Genomic DNA, 12786 nt, shown 5'->3' on the forward strand with positions numbered 1-12786 from the left:
TTAGCCTCTCCGATCTCGTGGTAGATCAACTCTTGTACTACCCATATCATCAAGAATAAATCAAGCAGGACGTAGGGTTTTACCTCCATCAAGAGGGCCCAAACCTGGGTAAAACATCGTGTCCCCTGCCTCCTGTTACCATCCGCCTTAGACGCACAGTTCGGGACCCCCTACCCGAGATCGCACCGGCAGCCGCTCTGAGCCTCAATTCGGAGCCAGTCGCGCCATCCATGGACGGGTGGATAGACCCCGTCACGGAGGCTGTATCCTCAGCGGCGATCGAGCCGAATATCGACCTTACCCTTCACGAGAGCCATGTTGCCAAACTGTCGGATCCTTCCCCGGCCACGGACTCCGAACCGCCTGCGCTTGGGCCTATCAAATCCGGTTGGGCGCCAATCATGGAGTTCACCTCCGCGGATATCTTTCAGCACTCGCCCTTCGGCGACATACTGAATTCATTAAAGTCTCTCTCCTTGTCAGAAGAATCCTGGCCAAACTATGTCCGGCAGGATTGGGATGCGGATGACGAAGAAATTCTCCGCCCACCCACCACCCACTTAGTAGCCACTGTCAATGACTTAACCGACATGCTCGAATTTGACTCCGAAGACATCGACGGTATGGACGACGATGCAGGAGACGAACAGGAACCACTGCCCATAGGGCACTTGACGCCCACTTCATCACATGAAGTATACATGGTGGACACACCAAAAGAAAATGATGACGAGGAACGGAAGGACACAACGAAGGGTTGTCCCCTTGAGAAGCAGTCAAAGCGGCGGCGTAAGCGCCGCTCCAACTCCTGCCTCGGCAGAAACAACGATCATATAGACCCAGCGTTAGAGCAGGGTGAACCATCGCCGGACCACGACAACACGGAGAATCAAACCGAACAACCCGACTCTGTCAAAGATAATAGTCCGGATGACATCACACCGGACAGACAACCGAAGCAACGGAATGCCCGTCAAAGTCTTGTTGCCACCGCGAGGAGTCTCAAAAAGCAGAAGCAAAGGCTCAAGGCTACACAAGACACACTCAGAATCAGATGGAGTAAAGTACTCAACACAACAGCGAAGTACGGCGGTAATAGCCCCACCAAGAGCTACCCGAAGCGGAAGTTGCTACCTGAATTCGATGAGGAGGCCTTAGATTCCCCACAACCAAAAATTAATATGTCCATCTGGCCGGATAGACGACCTCACGGCCAACATAGAGCGGCAAACAACGCCACACATAAGCCAATACGCGATCCACGCGAGGGCTCGCATCAAAAGGATGGCACAACCAGATCCATCTATGGACCACGCAAGCGCGCTCCAGCATATGATGCAACACAAAAAACATCCGAACAACGTGGTACACCCAGATACAGGGGTGCCGCACACCCCCTATGTTTCACCGACGAGGTGCTGGACCATGAATTTCCAGAGGGATTCAAACCCGTAAACAAAGAGGCATACGACGGAACAACAGACCCTGGGGTCTGGATTGAGGACTATATCCACCATATCCATATGCTCGAGGAGATGATCTCCACGCCATTAAGTATTTACCCCTCAAACTCAAAGGGCCAGCTCGGCACTGGCTTAAAAGCCTCCCCGAAAGCTCCATTGGAAGCTGGGAAGAGCTCAAAGACGCTTTTCGGGCAAATTTTCAAGGGACTTATGTCCGCCCTCCGGATGCGGACGATTTGAGTCATATAACTCAACAGCCCAGAGAGTCAGCCCGAAAGCTTTGGAACAGGTTTCTTACTAAATAGAACCAAATAGTCGACTGTCCGGACGCCGAAGCCTTGGCATCTTTTAAGAACAGCGTCCGAGATGAATGGCTTGCCAGACACCTCAGCCAAGAAAAGCCGAGAACAATGGCAGCATTAACAAGCCTCATGACCCGCTTTTGTGCGGGCGAGGACAGCTGGCTAGCCCGATGCAGCACCAGCGACCCAAGTACATCTGAAGTTAGAGATGGAAATGGGAAATCATGACGCAGCAAAAATAATAAGCACCGGAATAAAGAAGACAGCCCGAAGAGCATGACGGTAAACGCCGGATTCAGAAGCTCTCAGCCAGGTCAGCAAAAGCCGCCCTCTAAAGGCAGCAGAGATGAACTATCCAACCTAAACAAAATTTTGGACCAAATATGTCAGATCCATAGCACCCCTGGTAAACCCGCTAATCATACCCACAGAGAATGTTGGGTCTTCAAGCAGTCCGGCAAGCTCAACGCCATACACAAGGGGGAGGATACACCAAGCGAAGACGAGGATGAGCCTCTCAAGCAAGACACTGGGGAACAAAAGAAATTTCCACCAGAAGTCAAAACAGTAAACATGCTATACGTGATCAAGGGGAGAAACAAAGCGGCACTCCCAGAGAAATATGCCCAAGGGCCTATCACCGCGGAGTCCTGCCACTGGTCGTCTCAGCCGATCACTTTTGACCATCGGGATTACTCAGCAAGTATCCAGCGTGCAGGATGGGCTGCCTTGGTATTAGACCCAATAATTGGCGGATACCTCTTCACACGAGTCCTAATGGACGGTGGCAGCAGTCTAAACCTGATATATCAGGACACAGTCCGCAAAATGAGGATAGACCCAACAAAAATTTGCCACAGCAATACTACCTTTAAAGGAGTAATGCTAGGCCTAGTGGCTCATTGCACGGGCTCCCTGCTACTAGAGGTTATATTCGGCTTCCCCGATAACTTCCGTAGCGAAAATTTAACCTTCCACATTGCGCCATTCCAAAGTGGCTATCAAGCACTACTTGGACGCAAAGCTTTCGCTCGCTTTAATGCAATACCGCATTACGCTTCCCTCGCGCTCAAGATGACCGGTCCACGTGGCATCATTACAGTAAATGGAAATATTGAGCGATCCCTGCGCGCCAAAGAGAGTGCGGCTGCCTTGGCAGCCGCACACTAAAACGGCCTCACCAACCAAAGCATTCGATAGGTCGTCAAGACCACGGACACGGTTAGACGAGTCCGGCGCAGCTATATGTAATTCATACAGGTTTGATGGCCACACCCCTATTACAAATACAAGGGGCTCAACGCGCGCAGACAAGTGGCAACTTTTACTCATCTTGAATTGTACATTGTTTCTTTAAACCTACCTTTTCGCACGACAACTTTTCACTTAAGTTCCTCTCTTTTACAGATGACCATTGTTCTACACCCGTCCAGGATACGGCACAACGGAGACACGGGCGCAGACGTGCAGCAAGGACCCGCTCCAAGGATTCTTTTTAGATTAAGACCCTGCGTAAACCTTTCTTACTCTCTCTTGTTGATACACATCCCTCGGATTCTCAATACTATTGAGAAGGATACTGACGTCTTGGCATGTGGCCATGTCAGAATAATGCACGTACCTGGACACCAGGGGCTTCTTACAAAGGGCACTGTTTAGGCCTGGTTTATACCATAAAGACCGAATACCTTAGGGAGTGTTCGGCGTCGCGAGTTTGGCCTTATATGGATCAGCTCCGAATCATCTCTTTGTCAAATGTTGGGTTTGCCCGGCTCCTATGTTTTGCTGCCTTACATTCCACTCTATCGGCTAAGGCGGCACCAGGAGAACTACTGCGATTGTGCCCCGGTTCATCCGGACGAGCACCTAAGTAGAGAAAGCCGAAAACTGAATGTCATGATATAGCGTGAGACCGGTCAACCACTCGATGACCTATCGGAATGTTAGAATTCCTCCGCCTTAACGAAGGGCCGTTTCCCAGCCAGGCATGTACGCACCCCGAATTCGGATGAGTGCGGAGCCACGAGGGGCTATATAGTAGCCCCACTGTCAAACTCCTATGGCTAAGTGAAATTGTTAAAGCATTATAGTCCGGTTGCCTAGTTCGCTGCGCTATCACCTCCTTATTAGGACCAAGACGTAGGATTAAGTGTGAACACGCGTCTTCTGCGAAAACCCCCGCATTATATGCGTGGGGGCTGAAGCCGACGACTGCAATCTTTCAGGTTATACACATGTATACATAAACGGCCGCACAGGAGGCATCACAATACTTTCGGGCACAAGTATAAATACAACCTTGATAAATTCAATAAAAACATTGTTTTTACAATGGGAATACATGTCATTCGAACATAATATTCTTCGAGCACTGGGCCTCTATCAAACGAGCACCCTCAAGAACTTCTTCAAAATAGTGCTCGGCAGCCACTCGGCCTATGGCCAAACCCTGCGCCGCGACAGTGGTAGCATCCATCTCCGCCCAGTATGCTTTGACACGGGCAAGGGCCATCCGCGAGCCTTCTATGCACGCCGACCTCTTCATCGCATTGATGCGCGGCACCGCACCAAGGAATTGCTACACTAAGCTGAAATAGCTGTTCGGCTTCGGCTTTTCCGGCCACAGATGATCTACGATGGACCTCATGGCAAGTCCGGACAACCTACTGAGTTCGGCCCATTCAGCTAGCTGATCGGTCAATGGAAGCAGACGCTCTGGCACGTTGAACTGCGACCAGAACAGCTTGTCCACTTCCCGATCTGTCTGACCTCGGAAGTATTTGGCCGCATCGACAGCGCTCGCCGCCAAGTCCAGATATGCATCCGCTGAACTCCACAGCCGATCCAGAGGGGCATACCGCGGATCTCCGAACTTCCTTCGCAGCAAAAAGGGCTTCCCAGCCACAATATCACAGGCTTCACGCAGTTCCTCCTTCTTCGCTCTCATAGCAGAGCGGGTGTCTTTGGTCACCATCGTGGCCTTTTCAAGGTCCGTCGCCTTCGCTCAGTTTTCTTCTACAAGGAACTGGCAATGGTCAGCAGTGTCTTTTAACTTTACAGCCATCTTGGCCATTTTCTCTTTGCTCTCACAATGCGCGGCCTTCTCGGCTCTCAACTCTTCGGCCGCCTTCCAAGCAGCTGCATTACTAATCATTGCTTGTTCTTTGGCTCGGGCAAGTTCTGCCCGAAGGATCTCCATGGTGGCAGCTCCATCTATAGTCACAACATATTAAAGATACTGGCATCACGCTGCTCTTCCTATGTGACATTCACCAGAAAACATTACTTACCTTGTGCCTCGTCAAGCCGCTTGTTAACAAGCTCGATGTCGGCATCTGCCGCATCCAGTTGCCGCTTTAGTTCGGCAAACTCATTAGTCTGGCTAGCCACCAGCGCTTCCACCACCTGCACATAAATGCAGTATGGTTATTACCTGGGACTACGATCCTCTGTTTGCCGCCGTTCTCGGCGACAACCAGAGTCTCAGGGGCTACTATCTACACAGGGCACACCTAAAAATGTGCGGTACTATCACAAATGTATATCATTTCACGTACCTCAAAACCTGTCAGTAGACTCGTAAAGGCTTCATGTAACCCGCTTTCGGCGGACGAAATCCTTTCCATCATCGTACCCATCAATGTACGGTGTTCTTCTGAGATAATTGCTCGCTCTAGCAGATCCCTCAGTGCGTCCGACCACATACCAGATGGTGCCGGATTCTTTTGGTCGCTCTCTTCAAGAGCCGGACACTGGGGACTTCGGGTGACCATAGGATTATTGGCCTCACCTGATCCAGCGAGGCCCTCCGTGACAACACATCAAGGTCGCCCGCTTCTTGAGCGGGGGAGTCCGGGGGAGGCGTTTCGCTCTCCATCATCTCCGGAAGAAGATCCCCCGAAGACGAGCTCTGCTGAGAAGGGCTAAGATCCGAACTGCAAGATAAATGCTTCGGTTATTTTCCTCAGAGGTAAGGTAGCATATTTTCATTATTAAAGTACTTTTTGATTACTTACAGCTCGTTAGAGGGCTGATCCCCGCGCGGACTTTGTGCGGCAAGAGCACCCTCCAAGGCGGGACCCTCTGGTGGAGATTTCTTCTCCAGTTTGGAAACCTTCGTTTCTGGATCTTCAGAGGCAGTCCTCTTCCTTCCCTGAAGTGAGAGAAGGTCAGATTCTTCCCCTTGGTTATCCTCCTTCACGGAGGCGCTCATTCCCTCGGTTGGAATTGGTAGCGATGGGGGCCCGCTTTTGCCCTCATTATTCCCCCCTTTATCTTCCTTTGAGGGCTCCGGGCAAGGTGCTAGCTCGAGCATCTTTTCCAGTACCGGATTGTCCAAACCCTTAGGAAAGGGGGCCGAACACCGAATCATCTTCGCCTTTGTTAGCCAGTCCTGGTCAAAGAGCAATTTCTCAGAATGACGTCATGATAAATGAAAGACGGTGTGTTCGGCTAGAGGATTACTTACTTGGTCAGCGGTGCGGTTGCTGCTCAGGCCCATGTCCTCAGTAGTATCCGGACACTCTATTTGGGGTCCAAAGAATGATTTATACATCTCGCGCGTCAGGCCAAGGAAATTCTGAATAGTGCGCGGTCCTTCTGGATTGAACTCCCACAGGCAGAGGGGCCGGCGTTTGCAAGGCTGGACTCGACGAACCAACATGACTTGCACCACCGTAACCAGACTGAAATCTCCTTCGAAGAGATCTTGAATACGGCTTTGCAATATAGGAACGTCCTTGGCTGGACCCCAGCTCAGCCCTCTACTGATCCATGACATCAGTTGTGGTGGAGGGCCCGAGCGGAAAGCAGGGGCAGCCACCCACTTGGCACTTCTGGGAGTTGTGATGTAAAACCACTCCCGTTGCCATAATCCGGACACCTCTAGAAAGGAACCCTTTGGCCATGGAGCTCCAGCGATCTTGCTTATTAATGCGCCTCTACACGCTACATGCTGCCCCTCGACCATCTTCGGCTTCGCGTTGAAGTTCTTAAGCCACAGGCCGAAGTGAGGGGTAATGCGGAGGAAGGCCTCACATACGATAATAAATGTCACGATGTGGAGAAAGGAGTCCGGGGCTAGATCGTGGAAATCTAGCCCGTAACAGAACATCAAACCCCTAACGAAGGGATCCAGAGTGATGCCTAGACCTCAGAGGAAGTGGGAGATGAACACAACATTCTTGTTGGGTTCGGGAGTAGGGACGACCTGCCCTCGGGCAGGCAGCCGATGCGAAACCTCGGCGGTCAGGTATCTTGCCTCCCTCAACTTCTTGATATCCTCTTCCGTAATGGAGGAGGGCATCCACCAGCCTTGAAGGCTAGATCCGGACATGATTGAAGGTCCGAAGCACCTGACCTGGGCTTCGGGTGTTAGAACTCGAGGCGGGGGAAGGATTCTATTGAGCACGGGAGGAAAAAAAGTAAAAGCCTTGTCCCTTTATAAAGAGGGTGAATATCAAGCGTCCTCCTAGTGGCCGTTTGGGACTTGCCTAAAATCTAGGAGTCCTAGGCACGGTTGGGTTACCCACGACCGTATTGATGAGAATCCCGTAATTAGGGGAACACGATCTCTGCTTTCACAAGACGTGTCAAGAAACCTCCTCGCGTTATGTGTGGAGCTGGTTGAAGAAAAACGGTTCGAATAATCAACGAGCCATGGCCTGATGTCATGTTGGCAAAGCGTGTCAGCAGATTAAGATTTGTGGAAATATTATTCTCTCTACGATGGTATGTGGAATTTATTTTGCAGGGTCGGACACTATCCTGGTACTCAAACTCTTCTGTGTGTTCGAAGGAGGAACCCGCCTTGCAATGCCGAAGATAGCACTGCGCGCCGGACTCATCGTCATTGAAGCCTGGTTCAGGGGCTACTGAGGGAGTCCTGGATTAGGGGGTCTCCGGACAGCCGGACTATATCCTTTGGCCGGACTGTTGGACTATGAAGGTACAAGATCAAAGACTTCGTCCCGTGTCTGGATGGGACTCTACTTGGCGTGGAAGGCAAGCTAGGCAGTACGGAAATGGATATCTCCTCCTTTGTAACCAACCTTGTGTAACCCTAACCCTCTCCGGTGTCTATATAAACCGGAGGGTTTTAGTGTTGGAAATATGCCCTAGAGGCAATAATAAATTGGTTATTATTATATTTCCTTGTTCATGATAATCATTTATTATCCATGCTAGAATTGTATTGATAGGAAACTCAGATACATGTGTGGATACATAGACAACACCATGTCCCTAGTAAGCCTCTAGTTGACTAGCTCGTTGATCAATAGATGGTTGTGGTATCCTGACCATGGACATTGGATGTCGTTGATAACGGGATCACATCATTAGGAGAATGATGTGATGGACAAGACCCAATCCTAAGCCTAGCACAAAGATCGTGTAGTTCGTTTGCTAAAGCTTTTCTAATGTCAAGTATCATTTCCTTAGACCATGAGATTGTGCAACTCCCGGATACCGTAGGAGTGCTTTGGGTGTGCCAAACGTCACAACGTAACTGGGTGGCTATAAAGGTACACTACAGGTATCTCTGAAAGTGTCTGTTGGGTTGGCACGAATCGAGACTGGGATTTGTCACTCCGTGTAAACGAGAGGTATCTCTGGGCCCACTCGGTAGGACATCATCATAATGTGCACAATGTGATCAAGGAGTTGATCGCAGGATGATGTGTTACAGAACGAGTAAAGAGACTTGCCGGTAACGAGATTGAACAAGGTATCGGGATACCGATGATCGAATCTCGGGCAAGTACTATACCGCTAGACAATGGGAATTGTATATGGGATTGATTAAGTCCTTGACATCGTGGTTCATCCGATGAGATCATCATGGATCATGTGGGAGCCAGCATGGGTATCCAGATCCCGCTGTTGGTTATTGACCGGAGAGTTGTCTCGGTCATGTCTGCATGACTCCTGAACCCGTAGGGTCTGCACACTTAAGGTTCGATGACGCTAGGGTTATAGGGAAAGTATGTATGCGGTTACCGAATGTTGTTCAGAGTCCCGGATGAGATCCCGGACGTCACGAGGAGTTCCGGAATGGTCCGGAGGTAAAGATTGATATATAGGAAGTATGGTTTTGGCCACCAGAATTGTTCCGGGCATCACCGGTAGTGTACCGGGACCACCGGAGGGGTCCGGGGGTCCACCAGGTGGGGCCACCAGCCCCGGAGGCCTACATGGGCCAATAGTGGGAAGGGACCAGCCCCTGGATGGGCTGGGGCGCCTCCCACCAAGGCCCAAGGTGCCTCCAAGACGGGAAGGGGCAAACCCTAGGGCAGATGTGCCCTAAGGCCCACCCTAGGTGCGCCTCCCCCTCTCCCCCTTGTGGCTGTCACCCTAGATGGGATCTAGGGCTGCCGCACCCCTTGGGGGGGGAACCCTAGGTGGGGGCGCAGCCCTCCCTCTCCCCCTATATATAGTGGAGGCAAAGGGGCAGCCCAACACGCGATTCAATCTCCCTGTTGGCGCAGCCCTACCCCTCTCCCTCCTCGTCTCTCGTAGTGCTTGGCGAAGCCTTGTTGGAGTCCCGCGCTCCTCCACCACCACCATGCCGTCGTGCTGCTGCTGGATGGAGTCTTCCCCAACCTCTCCTTCTCCCTTTGCTGGATCAAGGCGTAGGAGACGTCACCGGGCTGTACGTGTGTTGAACGCGGAGGTGCCGTCCGTTCGGCACTAGGATCATTGGTGATTTGGATCACGACGAGTACGACTCCATCAACCCCGTTCACTTGAACGCTTCCACTTAGCGATCTACAAGGGTATGTAGATGCACTCTCCTTCCCCTCGTTGCTAGATTACTCCATAGATTGATCTTGGTGATGCGTAGAAAATTTTAAAATTTCTGCTACGATCCCCAACAGTGGCATCATGAGCTAGGTCTATGCGTAGTTTCCATGCACGAGTAGAACACAAAGTAGTTGTGGGCGTCGATATTGTCAATTATCTTGCCGTTACTAGTCTTATCTTGATTCGGCGGTATTGTGGGATGAAGCGGCCCGGACCAACCTTACACGTACGCTTACGTGAGATCGGTTCCACCGACTGACATGCACTAGTTGCATAAGGTGGCTGGCGGGTGTCTGTCTCTCCCACTTTAGTCGGATCAGATTCGATGAACAGGGTCCTTATGAAGGGTAAATAGAAATTGGCAATTCACGTTGTGGTTTTGGCGTAGGTAAGAAACGTTCTTGCTAGAATTCTATAGCAGCCATGTAAAAAACTTCCAACAACAATTAGAGGACGTCTAACTTGTTTTTGCAGCAAGTGTTTTGTGATGTGATATGGCCAAAGGATGTGATGAATGATATATGTGATGTATGAGATGATCATGTTCTTGTAATAGGAATCACGACTTGCATGCCGATGAGTATGACAACCGGCAGGAGCCATAGGAGTTGTCTTTATTTACTTATGACCTGCGTGTCAACAAAAACGTCATGTAATTACTTTACTTTATTGCTAAAGCGTTAGCCATAGTAGTAGAAGTAATAGATGATATGACAACTTCAAGAAGACAGGATGATGGAGATCATGATGATGGTGATCATGGTGTCATGCTGGTGACAACGATGATCATGGAGCCCCGAAGATGAAGATCAAAAGGAGCAAATGATATTGGCCATATCATGTCACTATTTGATTGCATGTGATGTTTATCATGTTTTACATCTTATTTGCTTAGAACGACGGTAGCTTAAATAAGATGATCCCTCACTAAAATTTCAAGAAAGGTGTTCCCCCTAACTGTGCACCGTTGCGAAGGTTCGTTGTTTCGAAGCACCACGTGATGATCGGGTGTGATAGATTCTAACGTTCGAATACAACAGGTGTAAGCTAGATTTACACAGCAAAAACACTTAGGTTGACTTGACGAGCCTAGCATGTACAGACATGGCCTCGGAACACGGAAGACCGAAAGGTCGAGCATGAGTCGTATAGAAGATACGATCAACATGAAGATGTTCACCGATGTTGACTAGTCTGTCTCACGTGATGATCGGACACGGCCTAGTTGACTCGGATCATGTTTCACTTAGATGACTAGAGGTATGTCTATCTGAGTGGGAGTTCATTAAATAATTTGATTAGATGAACTCAATTATCATGAACATAGTCTAAATTGTCTTTGTAAATATGTTGTAGATAAATAGCTCACATTGTAGCTCCCTGTTTCAATATGTTCCTAGAGAAAGATTAAGTTGAAAGATATTGTAAGCATTGATGCGGACTAGGTCCGTAATCCGACGAGTGTCCTCACTGCTACACAGAAGGCTTACGTCTTTGATGCACCACTCGATGTGCAATCCCCTACAACGTCGTTTGTGGAAGTTGTGAACACCTGACAGACACGTCCTGATGACTACTTGATAGTTTAGTGCACCATACTCTACGGCTTAGAATCGGGATTCCAATGACGTCTTGAATGCCATAGAACATATGAGGTGTTCCAAGAGCTGAAATTGGGATTTCAGGCTCATGCCCATGTTGAGAGGTGTGAGACCTCTGACAAGTTCTTTTGCCAACAAGATGGAGGAGAATAGCTCAGCTAGTGAGCATGTGCTCAAAATGTCTGGGTGCTACAATCACTTAAATCAAGTGGGAGTTAAACTTCCAGATAAGATAGTGATTGAGTTCTCTAGGCACTATCACTTAGCTACTAGATCTTCGTGATGAACTATGACATGCAAGGGATGGAGTTCATCCCGGAGCTGTTCGCGGTGCTTAAGACCGCAAAAGGTAGAAATCAAGAAGGAGCATCAAGTGTTTAACAAGACCACTGGTTTCAAGAAGGGAAAGGGCTAGAAGGGAAACTTCATGGATGGCAAACCAGTTGCCGCTCCAGTGAAGGAACCCAAGGTTGAACCCAAACCCGAGACTAAGTGCTTCTATTGTAAGGGGAACGGTCACTGGTAGCGGAATTACCCTAAATGCTTGGTAGATAAGAAGGCTGGCAACTTCAACAAAGTATATACGTGTTATTAATGTGTACCTCACTAGTACTCCTGGTAGCACCTGGGTATTGGATACCGGTTCAGTTGCTATTATTGGTGACTTGAAGTAAAAGCTACGGACTAAACGGAGAATGGCTGAGGGGGAGGTGACGATGTGTGTTGGAAGTGTTTCCAAAGTTGATCACCATCGCACGCTCCATCTGCCTTCGGGATTAGTATTGAACCTAGATAAATGTTATCAGGTGTCTACGTTGAGCATGAATATGATTAGATCATGTTCATTGCAATACGGTCATTCATTTAAATTAGAGAATAATGGTTATTCTGTTTACATGAATGATACCTTTCATGGTCATGCACCCTACGTGAATGGTTCATTGAATCTCGGTCGTGGTAATACACATGTTCACGCCAAAAGATGTAGAGTTAATAATGATAGTACCACTTTCTTGTGGCACTGCCGCTTAGGTCATATTGGCGTAAGATGCATGAAGAAACTCCATATCAATGCATGTTTGGAGTCACTTGATTTTGAATCACTTGACACATGCGAGCCATGCCTCATGGGCAGGATGACTACGACCCCGTTTTCAGGCACAATGAAACGGGTAAGTGACTTGTTGGAAATCATGCATGCCGATGCGTGTTATCCAATGAGAATTGAAGCGTGCGGTGGATATCGCTATTTTCTCGCCTTCACTGACGATTTGGGTAGATATAGGTATATCTACTTAATGAAGCACAAGTCTGAAACATTTGAAAAGTTCAAGCGATTTCAGAGTGAAGTTAAGAATCATCATAACAATAAGATCATGTTCCTACGATCTGATCAAAAGGGGATATTCTGAGTTATGAGTTTGGCAATCACTTAAGACATTGTGGAATTGTTTCACAGTTGAAGCCACCTGGAACACCACAAGGTAATGGTGTGTCCGTACATCGTAATCGAACCCTATGAGATATGGTGCGATCTATGATGTCTCTTACCAATCTACCGTTTTCATTTTGAGGTTATGCATTAGAGACAGCTGCATTCACTTTAGATAGGACACC

Source organism: Triticum urartu, chromosome 7A (genome assembly GCF_056163025.1).
Source record: "Triticum urartu cultivar PI428250 chromosome 7A, HENAU_Tu73, whole genome shotgun sequence".
Lineage (NCBI taxonomy): Eukaryota > Viridiplantae > Streptophyta > Magnoliopsida > Poales > Poaceae > Triticum > Triticum urartu.